Source organism: Neophocaena asiaeorientalis, unplaced genomic scaffold (genome assembly GCF_003031525.2).
Source record: "Neophocaena asiaeorientalis asiaeorientalis breed wild unplaced genomic scaffold, Neophocaena_asiaeorientalis_V1.1 scaffold124, whole genome shotgun sequence".
Lineage (NCBI taxonomy): Eukaryota > Metazoa > Chordata > Mammalia > Artiodactyla > Phocoenidae > Neophocaena > Neophocaena asiaeorientalis.
The window spans coordinates 4,427,359-4,440,812 of NW_020174135.1; positions in this window are offsets into that span (position 1 = coordinate 4,427,359).

Here is a 13,454-nt window from a genome sequence, read left to right on the forward strand (position 1 = left end):
GGGGCTGGGGGAGGGGGGAATGGGGAGTTGCTGTCCAGTGGGTGTAAAGTTCCAGTTATCAATACACCAGATGAATGAGTTCCAGAGCTCGGCTGTACAGCATGGTGCCCATAGCTAACAAACAGTACTCTATTACGTACTTAAAAATGTATTAAGAAGGTAGATCTTAGATTAAGCGTTCTTACCACTATTAAAAAAAGACAGTCTGGGCAGTATTTCCACGTGCCGGCATCCCTGGTGGGCACTCAACTCGGGCACCATTTTTAACTCTTTTAGAAACATGACGCTCATTGTCTCAGAAACATACTCCCTCTTTTTTTTTTTTTTTTTAAACAATCCTTACTCGTGTTTGTGTTCTTTATTTTTAATTAATTAATTTTGTGGTCGCTGCGCGGCATGCGGGATCCTAGTTCCCCGTTCCCCGACCAGGGATGGAACCCATACCCTCTGCAGTGGAAGCGCGGAGTCTTAACCACTGGACCGCCAGGGAGGTCTTAACATACTCCCTCTTCTGATAATTCGTGCTGAGTATTCTTCCCTGTGCTGTGTCAACACCGGCCTCTAAGTGCCCCACAGAGTTGCACAGAGGAAGTCTGATCCCACCTGGTCCTACCTCTGTTGTTTTTACTGGGAAGCTGAAGCAGGTCTCAAAGCATTAGCTGAGGAAGCCTGAGGAGTAATCTCAGGTACTAAGGGGTTTCAGTCAGTCATGGGTGATTACCCCTACGAGAAAAAAGAGAAGTCTATTTATGTAATGTATGCATAAATAAAGCAGAGTGTCTGGACTCGACCATTTTAGCTGCCGCGATATTTTGATGACATACATTATTAGGGAAATTTAGACTTGGTGGAAATCGTAAACCCAAAATAAGACTGATGGTAGCTAAATCATCACCTGAGAACACTAGACTTGGAAGTAATAATGAGCATGTAAGAAAATGCTTAGTGACGAAAAACTGTTAATTTGATAGGCACCCCCCAAAATCAGTGCATTAAATCTGTGCTGTGAAACATACATGGAAAGGGATTGGTCCTGATGAAAATGAAAATATGCACACAGTTTACTTGTGTGCTCTAGAAAGCTGGTCAAAGGATTATGTTGACTTATTGGCATTTAATCTTGCTAAATTCTAAGGAAAATGTTTTTATTGATAAACAGAGTCTAAACAGCCTCAGGGTCAAAATGATGGGGTTAAAACCTTCTGTATTGATTTCAAATGTCGAGTACTTCTTCCCTGAAGTGCGCTTTAAGCTATGCAGAAGTTATTTTTATTTAGCAGGGACCAGAAGGAGAAATGGACAAAGAAATGCCGTTTGATTTGTTGAAGTCATGGGATTCTAGTACATTTTATTTGTAATTCTATCAACGTTGCTCTAATGTAATAAAATACTTAAAACCCTGAAATTTAGGTCATGGTAATATGAACGCTACCGGTAAATTCAGATGTAACTAGACTATGGGGCCTGCAATAAAAATTATCTGATCTTTTATTTACATACAGCCTACACCCCAGTGGGCCTCTGTTGCCCCTGGTTCCTGTGCTTTTCCAATGCATATTGATTTCTTGCCTTCGATTAGGGCACAAGAAATTGCAGTTGTCATGGAATAAGATACTAAGTGGCATTTCATAAAGGTTTATAAACCCCATCCGCCCATTTTTCAAGAACAAGATATGTTCTTTCTGTAGTAAGATTCTGTTGGCCACGGTTCCACAACTAAATTGCTAATTTGTCTCGATTTTTCCTTCTGCGTAAATGGAGTGAATGGTCATGCAGGAGGGATTTGTTTTTGCGGCAGCTCTCTGAAGTGGCCAAGCTGATGCTTCTATTCACGACGTGCTCTCCGCGCTCCTGAAAAAGGCCAGCGTGAGCTGGAGGCTCTTCTCTTCTCTCTTGCACGAGGAGATAATTATGGGACATTTATAACTATCGTTTAAAGTGATTCTCAAAGCTTTCTGTAGGAGAAAGTCCCCAGATGGCAAAACTTTGTTGCATGGGGTGGGAGTGGGGGCAAAAATGGAACTCCTTCCACACCGGAATTAGGAAAAGGTTAAAAGTTTCATTCTGGAGGCAGAGAGCAGGTGAAGTAATCGCACGGGTTTATGTCACCATTGCATTTACTCCACAAGGGTGTTGTTACATTAAGAATTATAACTATGCTCCTTAATCACTGCGATTTATGTTAAAAACCTTATCGCAGCGGGGAGCATCACGCCATGTGTGTGGCGTGTCCGCCCACCAATCCGTGGGTGGCTGGACCGTGGAGGGAACTGTCCCCCTTGATGTTCTGTGCGGGCTTGAAACCTGGCCCTGTGACAGCAGTTGGCATACGGCTCCTTGAACAGACTACTGAGGGTTGCCTTCAAGCCTATGAAATTTGAGAAGGGGCAGAGGAACGTGAGTGTTTTGACTCCCCACGGGCTCTGGGGTTCAGCCGTGTGGGTTCTCCTTGCTAGTCGTCAGAAAATCTCCACCCTGGAGTCTGTGGTGGGTGGTCTTATGTGTCACGGCAGCCGGGCTAGGGTACTTGTGGTTTAATCCGACACTAACCCGGCTGCTGCTGGGAAGGTATTTTGTAGATGGTGGTTAACACCTATGGTCCGCTGACGCTAAGTGAAGCAGATGACCCTTTGTTATCTTACGGTCGCTTCAGAGTAACCTGAGGTTGCCTGCAGAAAAGGTGGCTTTCGGTCCCAAGACTGCAGCACAGCTGCTGCCCGAGGGTCCAGTCTGCAGGTCTGCCCGATGGATTTTGGACTTACTAGTCCCCACAAACAACCGAGCCAGTGCCTTCAAATCACTCGTACACATGCTGTCTCCCGTCGGTGCTGATTCCCTGGGGACCCTGGTGGCGCAGTGTCCCCACTTCCCGTCCCCAGTGCTTGTCGCCCCCATTGCAGTCTCCACTCAGACGCGTCCCTCCTGAGAGCTTGTCCGAGCCCCAGAACTGCCCTTCTCGGCCAGAGTCACCCAGGAGGGTCTCAGGGGGTTGTTAGGTTAGGTTCGAGCCGGGGTTCGCACCGTCTAGCTCACGGCTGAGTCAGGGGAGACTTGTTAAAATGCCCTCGCTGGACTCCACCGCAGAATTGCTGATTCAGAACGCCTGCGGTGGGGCCCCGGAGCCTGCACTGCCGGCAGGTTCTTGGATGCAGCCAAGCCTGCTGCTCCTGGGACCCCACTTCGAGAACCGGTCTCCAGGCAGCCCCTCACGGCTGACGTCGTCACCAGAGCGTCAGGAACCAAAGCAGAGGAGAGGTTACGCAGGGCTCCCGACTCCGGGAGAGAGCTCTTTCCTAATTCAAGTGTGGAGTGAGCCAGGTCGGGGGTCACGGTCAAGAAGGTTGGGGGTTGAGGGAGCAGTGGGGAGTCCCAGCGATAAACGGTCCTAAGAAGGGCTCAGAAAGAGAAGCAGAGGCTGGGTAAGATGACTTGCACCCTGGCTGGTTTTCTGGGACAGTGTCCCAGAAGCTTCACGCTGGTCTAGCTCATAAAAGACTCACTCGCTAAGTGCTCGTTGAATAAACATAATGTCCCTCTTGAAAGCCACGAATGGATATCCGATCCTGTGTAATGGTGCTTGGTCAGGACAGGAAGACTCTTCCTTCTCTATCTGCCCTGAGTCCACCAGGGCACAATCGACATTTGTAGGTTTCTACCTGAGAAACTGCCACTAGCAGAAGGAATCTAAGAGGAATGCACGTGTGCGTTCATTCATTCATTTATTAATCCATTCATGAAACCCTCACTAAGCTCCTAGCACATGGGGGTGTTAGTCTGTGTACCTGGGGATACCTCAGACCCTCCCTGCTTTCAAGATGCACACAGCCTAGCCAGGGCCTCTCTTGGGAACTGTGACCTCCAAGGAGGGAGTGTCCACGCTGTGGCCTAGCCAAGGCGTCTCCTGCTGCCAGGAGGGCCCGGCCTGACTAGGGAAGATGCGGCCGGTAGGGTAGAGGAGCCAGAAGGGAACGTTCCGGGAGCTCGATACCAGGAGCTCAGTGCTGTTTCCTCGGTGGTCCCATGATGGGCAGAGCACGCCGCTCTCTGAGCAGGCAATCGTGCATTTTCTACACGGCGAGAATCCGTGTGTCCTGGGTCCCGCGGAGTGGAGTTCTCCAAAGAAATCAATGAGCGATGAAAGTAAAAACATCCGGTGTGGCCCAAGCATGGTGCGACAGGACAGAGGTCCTCCCTGTATAAAATTTGCCGGGGGGAAGCGGGGGTAGAGGTAGGTGTGGATTTAGCCACTGGTAGTGACAAACACCGGCTGCAACTCTCAGTGTGCCAGCCTATCTTGTGCCCACAAACTCCCTCTCCCCCTCCTTCCCCTAGAAACATTAACAAAGATAATTTTCTGGGAAAGTATTTCCTGAGAGTTCTGAATTGTAAATCAAGGCCACCAGGTAGATAATTGTGTTCTTCCTGTCCCACTGGTGCAGTGTGCAGTCTGACATCGCACAGTAATGAGAGGAGAAATCCCAGTGGAGCTAATAATGTGCCCCCTTAGAAAGTCCAGCGGAGGACAGGGTCCAGTGCCGAGAAATACAGAAGGAACCACAGCTGTGATAAGAGTGAGGAGAGCTGCTTCTATTCAGGCTCCTTCCCAAGTCATTGAATCCAACACAACCAGTGTTTACTGAGTACGGAGTGGGTACAGATTATTACCTGCCTCTTTACAGCATTTACTCTGCCGCAGCCTGTAATAAAATTGGTCTACGGCTCAACAGTAAATTCCCTGTTTTCACCCTCCAACGTCTATTTAACTTGAAGATAGGCTGAAATCATCAGAGCTCAAATGAAAGTTCCCGGACAGCTTTCAGTGAGCAAATCGAAACTCCCCCTGAATTAAAAACGGGCTCGTAACTCTGTTCTCCACCTGCTGCACTGGAATCTCAGAGACGTTGTTCCGTGTGAAAGGAAGCCAGTGACGGGATCCTGGGGTCGGGAGTCTGGTAGGTATAACAGCCAGCTGCAGATGGCGTGGATGCTGCCGCGTCATCCTCCCCCTTCTCCTCCGCAACCGAAGCATTGGAACTCGAAAGGAAGACGTTGGCCGTGTGGATGAGGGAGCCAGGATGCAGCCGAGGACGTTCCATTTTAGGAAGCTGAGAGCATCGTGGCTGCACTGCGGCTGCAGTGTTCCCAGCTACCACCTGCGCACCGACGAGGGAGTGAAGGGTGTTGTGTCCTGGCTCTGACTCTGTGGCCCACCTGCAGAGTGACCTCGAGGATGGCACTTACAGGTGGATGCTGAGCAAGAGAGCGTGCTCACGAAGCCCGCAGACAGGGCACGTTGAGCTGGTGAGGCCTCACCCTTCATCAAAGGAGAGGAGCTGCTGGGATGCACTGATGTCGTCTGTCACCTGGTAGGGAGTCAACAAATGTGCGATCCAAGTGAGTTGGTAGAAGCAAATGCAACTACGTGTCTTTTCCTGACTTGACTCAAACAATTAAATCTCTGGTATATCCGTTGGAAAAGCGGTGCTTTGATTATGGGACGAGGCAAGTTATTTTAGAGGCAAATGAATACTGGAAATTGTGTCCAAATCTCTGCTCCCAGCACATTTTATGGTCGTGTGTGTCCAGAGAAGCTAATAGCTTTGTTTTGGGGGAACGTAGCTCTTGTGAAATTCCGCAGCCGGTGCCAGTCTCTGGAAGAGGTACATGGCTAGGATGCAGTCCACTCCTCATGGTAATCTGGGAACCTTACAGGTCATAAGTCACCACTCCAGACACCACAGCCGATGGTCATGGAGACAGTGAAACGGTGTCTTCAGGACCGAGAGTGAGGACACGGGGTCGATGAGCTTCCCGTTCCGCACAGGAGCCAACGCAGCCCTGGGACAATGCAGACACACAGGTGAATCTGTTTCCTTTGATAGTCATCCCTGTACCTGCATCGTTTTTATTTTAAAAGGTGTCATGGGACATCCATTTTCACGTACAGAAGTACATTTTAAACAAATCTGATTTGTGAAATGTTAGATTGTGAACTAGACACATTAGTGTGAGATTTTTTGACTGGTGAGGTGCTTTTTCGCATATGAAAGAATTCCCAGAGGCCTGACTTTTTTCCTCCTAAATTTGAAATAGACTTTTTAGATTCTTATTGATTATAAAAGTAATACATGCTTTGTGTAAGAAATTTTTTTTTCTATTACTTTTTTTTTTGTTACAGAGTATTTTTTTTTTTAATTTATTTTATTATTGGCTGCATTGGGTCTTCATTGCTGCGTGCGGGCTTTGTCTCTAGTTGTGAGCGGGCGCTACTCTTCATTGCAGTGTGCAGGCTTCTCTTGTTGTGGAGCACAGGTTCTAGGCATGTGGGCTTCAGTAGCAGTGGCTCGTGGGCTCAGTAGCTGTGGTTCGCGGGCTCTAGAGCACAGGCTCAGTAGATGTGGCGCACGGGCTTAGTTGCTCCGCGGCATGTGGGATCTTTCCGGACCAGGGCTCGAACCCACATCCCCTGCATTGGCAGGCAGATTCTTAACCACTGCGCCACCAGGGAAGCCCTGTAAGAAATTTTAGAAGTACAAAACAAAGTACATACAGGAAAATAAAAATCAGCCTCAAAGGGGTAGATATAAAAAATAAGAGTGATGAAAAGAGGACAAAAGTACCAATATGACAGAAACTTAAAAATATGATAACATTACGAGCTAGTGTATTTCAATGGAAAACAAAATTAATAATTTTTTAGAAAGATACAGCAAAAATTGATTCCATGAGAAATGGAACATGTGAGTCGAATATAATCATTAAAAAATTCAATTAATAACCAAACCCCCATATGTAAAAAAAACCCCACCAAGTTCAAAGTATTTAAAGTTGAGTTTTCACTTTATATTCAAGGACCAGATAATACCAACATTGGTCAACTGTTCTGGAGATGTGAAAACAGAGACTGCTGTCCAGTTCATCCTTAAAACAATTAAAAATTGTAAATTGTAGCACATACATAAAAATTGCATGAGGGAAAAATACCCGGATTGATGGATCACTATAATTCAAAACCATGACTGACCCTCACCCAGTATTACCACAGCTCTCCTCAGGTGCCTTTCCCATCAAAACGCCTTCTCTTTTCCCTAAGGTAACCGCTGTCCTGACTTCTAGGTTGTCACATCCTTAGTTTTCCTCATATTTTACTAATCGAAGTATGCATTCCTAAATGCTTTAGTTTTGTCCATTGGTGAACTTTGTGTAAGGGTTTTGGATGGAGGTCCAAGGTAGTGCAGTAGGACTGGAAAAAGAGGGGAAAAAAATGAATAAGGATTAGAAACAAGTAATCAAACTGTTATTTACAAATGATATGATTTTCTACATCAAAACCCCAAACTAGCCCACGGGGAAATTATTAAAATTAGAGACTTCATCAAGACTTCTGGATAAAATATCTACCTGTAAAAATCAATTTAATTCCTTTTAAAAATCAACAATCAGAAAGTTTAATTATATAATATATTATTGTAATTGCCAAGAAATTCAGTCAAAACAAAATAAACTCTCTGGTACTTGGGAAAAAACCCAACAAAGGATATACAAGACCTTTATGAAAAAACTTACAACTCTGTCAAAAGACATCAACAGAAACGTTAAGTAAAATAGAGTTACCATTTTTATAGATGGAAAGACCGACTCTTAACAGTGTCAGTTCCCAATAAATTAATCTGCAAATTTAATACCATTGCAATCTAACTGCAAAAAATGTTTTACACTTGATAAGCTAATTATTATAAAAAGTCATATGGAAAGCTACAAGACTAAGAATGGAGAAGACAGTTCTCAAGAAGAAGGTAGCTGGAGATGCTTTCAAGACTTATCTTGTAGCTACAGTTATCAAAACAGTGTGGAAATTAGCTGAAGGGTACAACATTGATTTATAAACACACAAAACTGAGAACGCAGAAGAAAAATAGTGTACAGTGGAAACAATTTATGGCAAGGTAGCCTTACAAACCAGAAGGAGATGATGGACTATTCAGTAAGTGGTGCTGGGGCAATTGGAAGCCCATGTGCAAAAAACTAAAAGTAAAATTAGACACTCTACACAAAACTACGTCCTAGGTAGACCAAAGACATAAGCAGAATTTCAAATTTGCAATGAAAACATCGGAGAATATCTAACCTCAGTGTGGGGATGGTTTTTAAATAAAAAAGGCATAAAAAATACAAGCCATAGAAGAAAATGAGGATTCAATCGACTGTATGTAAACAAAACTTCCAGTCGTAAACAAATGAAAGGACAAACCACAGACTGAGAGAGATTGGTAAAACATGTAACTGATAAATATATTAAAGTATTTATTGAGTATAAATATATTTAAGTATATTTAAGTAAATATACTTAAATATATTTAATTATATCTAATATATTAAAACTCCTTCAAAGCAGTAAGCTGAAGACCAGAGACTTGATAGGAAATTGACAAAGGATATAGACAGACAAGCCACAGGGGAGGGACTGTGGATCCACACTGAACACAGGAACAGGGATCCACAGCATCAGAGAAGTTCAGATTAAACCCGAGTGAGAACCGGTTCACACTCTTCAGTTGGCAGAAATGAAGAGATCTGACAATTCCAAGTATTGGTGAGAATGTGGAGCCTAGAAACTCATATGCCCTGCTGGTGGGCTTGATGCTACCACTTTGGAAAATAATTTTGCGTCTCTAGTAAGTTTAAATTTTGCACACTCTACAATCTAGCAATTCCGTTTCTCAGTATGTATCGGTGGGAGATTTGTGCATACGTGCACAAGGAGAGATGTTTAATATTTATGGTGCTGTTGTTTGTGATGGCAAGAAACTGGAGAAATCCTGTATGTTCATCAGCCGGAAACTGAACAAAATATTGCGGTATATTCATAAAATGTAACACAATACAGCAGTTTAAATGAATGAACCGGAGCTACATGCATGAACATGAACATATCTCAAAGACATAGCATGACAGTGTGATACAATTTATATAAAATTTAAAAACCTTCAAAACCAGCTTGCATATACTTTATGGAAACGTGCATTCATAGAAAATTCATTTCAGGCATTAAAAACATGCATGAGAATGATAAACTTCAAACAAGTGCTTAATTTTGGGTAGAGAGAGATGAAAGAGGGTTGAGGGACTGAGAATACTTAACAAAATAAAGTGATATTTATCACGGCAAAATATTAAGAAGTGACCAAGTGACTATGCTTGAAATATTTCATATGACAGTTAAAACTGTCATCGATATGTATCATCATATCTTCATCCATATCTATCTATCTATCATCCATCATCTATCTATATTAGATTTTAAGATCTCTAGGGTTTCTTAGTAAGGACATACCATATTTCACAGACTTATATTAAATAGTGATTTCCTGATTGTATTTTAATGTATATAAAGTTTGGGTTTATTTAAATTTTAGAAACCTTTGCAATATATAAATGTACATATCCCTGTAATCTCGTTTACTGCATCAGTGGGCAGTTCTCAAGAACACTGTGAAAGAACAAAAGTGCATGGAAGTCTCTTCCTCTGACCTTCATACAATCCCCTCCTCCCCCAGCCCGCCCATGCCAATCCCTCACACCTGAAGGTCTGAACAGAGGATATTGTGAACATAAATGAAACCTCAAATAGAACAAATGGATTGAGGAAGTGTCTGTGGTCTGAGTTTCAAGCTATAAATTTTTCAGGCCAACAGGACAATAATGAGATTGCTTTGATGTCTTTTCATTTGAACATGAGATTACCACACCTTAGACTACACTAGGTCCCTTATTCTTTGATTTGAAGAAATGACTCTGTGTAGCTTTAGAATGGATGCAAAACAGGCATAATCTCTGCTGTGAGAAAGTGACCAGTGGTGCATGGCTGGGTCCTTAGATCTCCTACTCGGAGCTCTGCTGTCACTTCCAGATGTATCTGGGAAGAACTACAAAATCTCATAAGGCAAGTATTGCCCTGAGTCACCCCGGGGCCCATCATTACTATGTACCAATTTGCAGCGTCGTTTCAGGTGGTGAACAAGTCAGTGGGCTTGTTGTGAGCGCCACCCCGGGGCACACTTCCCGCTGCTCTCTTGTTAGAGATGCACTTCAAGGGCAGTCACATCAACTTGGGGATCTCGAAACGAGGTCTGAAAATAGGACTATGCTACCTTGCAGTAGAAAGATGGAACTTTGGTTAAAAATATTGGAAAACATCGGACCTAATATCTGCTCCTAGCTTTCTAAAGCTCCCAAGGTTCCCTCTGTGTTCACCAGCAGTTCCTCCTGCCAGTGCGGCATAAGCTGGTACTAGAAGTGGGGCGTCGCCCCCCACCCCGCAGGTAGAGTCGTTCACCATGTCTCTTTCTGGGTGCAGCTGTTGGATGAAGGAGGGTGCTGAAGGAGAAGGCAGGTGACGTACTGAGCAGCTTCTTTCCCCTGGAGCACGGGGAAAGCACAGTGCCTGGCACACAGTAAATGCCTGATAAAATGGAATTTATGTAATGAACAAAGGAATGAAAATCCATTATTAGTTTGCGGCCGTAGCCGGACTCAGTTTACCGGCTAGCACGTGTGTGGCTGTTACGTCTGAACATACAGCGGCCTGTTTTACCAGCTTGGCAAATTTCTTTAACACTCTTGTGCTTAGGGTACGTCAAGGAGATGATTGCTCTTTAACATTGGAAAAGCAAATAGATGTCTTGGATAGTGAAGGACAGTCCCGAGGCTTTGTATTCCTAGTTTTATTATCCTATGTCTCCATTTTATTCTTTGCCTTGGCCTATTGGTTCTGACCGTTGTTTGCTCAGTGTGAATCAGAAGGCCCTAAAGCCCCTGGAAAGAATAAATGCAAGGATGCCTCCAGTGGGCAGGTGCTTTGGAGAAGATAAAAGCATTTTATAAATGAAAGGTGGTGGCCTTATAATTTTGCTCGCATGTTTTATCAGGAAAGACAGGAAAGGGAGAATCTCCATCATTTGCTTTTTGTTGCCAAGGCCCACAAGGTGGTCAGTGTGACGAAGAGAAGGGCAGTAGGGGCCTCTGCTGGGCCGGGCGCAGAGAGTGGTCAGCTGAGCTGGGCCTCAGGAGGGCACGAGAGGGGAAGATTCCCACCAAAGCTACAAATCGAGGAGCTTTAGACCCTGAGGGAAAGCGTTGTGAGCCCCGCCTTTGCGCTTTGGCTGTGAGTATATTAAAGTCACTTTAACAATCTGTGTCTCTTAGAGAAACTGTACTTTATAAACTGTGACGTTTGGAGAATAAAGCAGAAGGCATAGCACTTGGGAGCCTCAGCAAATCAGATTCAAATCATAACCTTGTTACCAGGACGGGCTCCGGGTGCCATCACGCTTCTCCCATGTGTACCTAGTGAATGGAGACTCACCATCACAGTGACCTCCTCGGTACCGACCTGGCCCCGCCTGCATGCTTTCCTCTTGCAGAGGGAACTTAGAAAATCTGAATGGATGTGGGGCTGCTCAGCGGGAACTAAGACTTCCCGTGACCTGCCACCTCTCCACTGTTGGACCAAGGGCTTCACACACTCAGATGAGCGTGTGTATACGTTTCTGTGAAGGAGGAGGGCATGAGTGTACTTTTAAACTCTTACTTTGGCTTTTTCAGTTACGTTAGAATGGCAGCTAACGGCACTGTGTTTTTATTATACATAATAGTAACGACGCAAGCTGCTATGTGCAGTGCTGGAAGCTCTGGATGTCCCGGCGTTGTCTGTACTGTGTGACGTGGATGTGACAGCTAGTCTGCTTGTGCCTGTGGGGTACTCCTCCAGCCCCCCGGTCTCAAGGGACCACGAGGGTGACACTGCACTGATGTGACTAACTCACACAATTGCCTAGTTTAGCTGTGCTCTGTAATCAGTACCCTGAGAATTTTAGGAGGCATATTTTCATGAGAATACGTTTCTTAAAATATGTGTTATGACTGCTATTTATATGGGGTGTCTGGAGTGGTGTGCCTGTCATATTCGGTACAATACTTCTTGTTTCTTCTTAGGAGACAAGATAAGAAAGTGAAAGTATGGAGACCTCTACTGTGCTAATGAAGGAAAAGAAAAAATTATGACAAGTGGTCAGGAGAACTGTGTGTGTGTGTTTAATAGAAAAATGCGTTGTCACCTTTAGGGAAGAGAAGAGAATGTATAAACGTTTTGAGAAACAAAGAGAGTACGATACAATTGAAAAGGTTGCCTAGTCTCCTCACCAAATATTTTCTCCTTAAGTTTTTTAAGTTAATTTTTTTAGATAACTTTATTTTGATGTAGTGATCTGAATAGAACAGAAGGAAGAAAAAATTATGGTAGAGATCAGATAATTTTTAAAGCAGAGGAGTGTCTGTCGCTTTCGGGAGAAATCAACAGTTGTCTTTCAAGTTTGGCTTTCGTTTGTTTGTCAGTGACCTTTGGCGTGGAGGCAGCTAGTACAATGGCTAAGAGCATTGATTTTGGCATCTGATCGCCTCAGCTTCCATTCTGCGCTCTGCCACCCATTCATTGAGTAACCTTGTATATGTGATTTAATTCTCTGAGTCTCACTTTTGTCCTTGGTAAAGTGTCATCTGGATAATACAACATTACGGTATTAAATGAGATGGGTCACCTGGCCCACAGTAAATGCTCAACGAACACAGTTATCATTTCTCTGTGTTTGTACTGAGAAGTGCATTCTAAAGCACCCACTTTCTTCGGGGCATAGACTCTCTCACCACACGGGCAAGACGCAGTCCAACACCTCCTCACAGTCTGCACTCTGCAACATCTGATGCAGAAGAAACCCACAATCGGAAGTAATCCACTATTTGGGTAGTTAATTGAAAAAAAGCAGTGAATCGGGGGAATCTTAGGGGAATGATGCCGGGTGCTCTCAATACTTTATTTTGATTCAGAGCCTGAGGGCGGACTTGATCTGCAGTCCTGAGGCAGCAGTGTATTCTCTGAGTACAGGTTCCAACTCTGTGTCCTCCTTCGTGCGTAAACCACAGCATAGTTCATCAACTCTGCTTTTTCAGTTTTGATCTCGTTAAAGTGGATTGAGATCTTAAAGACACTTGCAAAGGAATCTAAGTTCAGCATCCCTCAACAGCAATAATTTTTGTTTTTATTTGCAGAGAGTTAGGTTAACCTCATTCCTCAGGTGATAACGGGTTTGTAATGGTCAATACAAGCTCCTGTCTGTGTTTTACTCTAAGGTGTAACTCCGTCCCCCATGTTACATCATGTTGTATTATGAAACCATTACCTTTCATCACCGATTGTCACCCCTCCATAGATTCTTGTCTTTGTTGATTATCCTTAAATACACATTCATCCTTGTCAAATAGATGGTGATTTTTGTGTTTTTAGTACACCTAAATGGTGTAGATGCAGAAATCTCATTCTTACTATTTTTCTCCTCACTTTTTTCTTTTTCTTGGTCATCTGTTCATGCTACTGAATGTAAACGTAGTTTGCGGCTTTT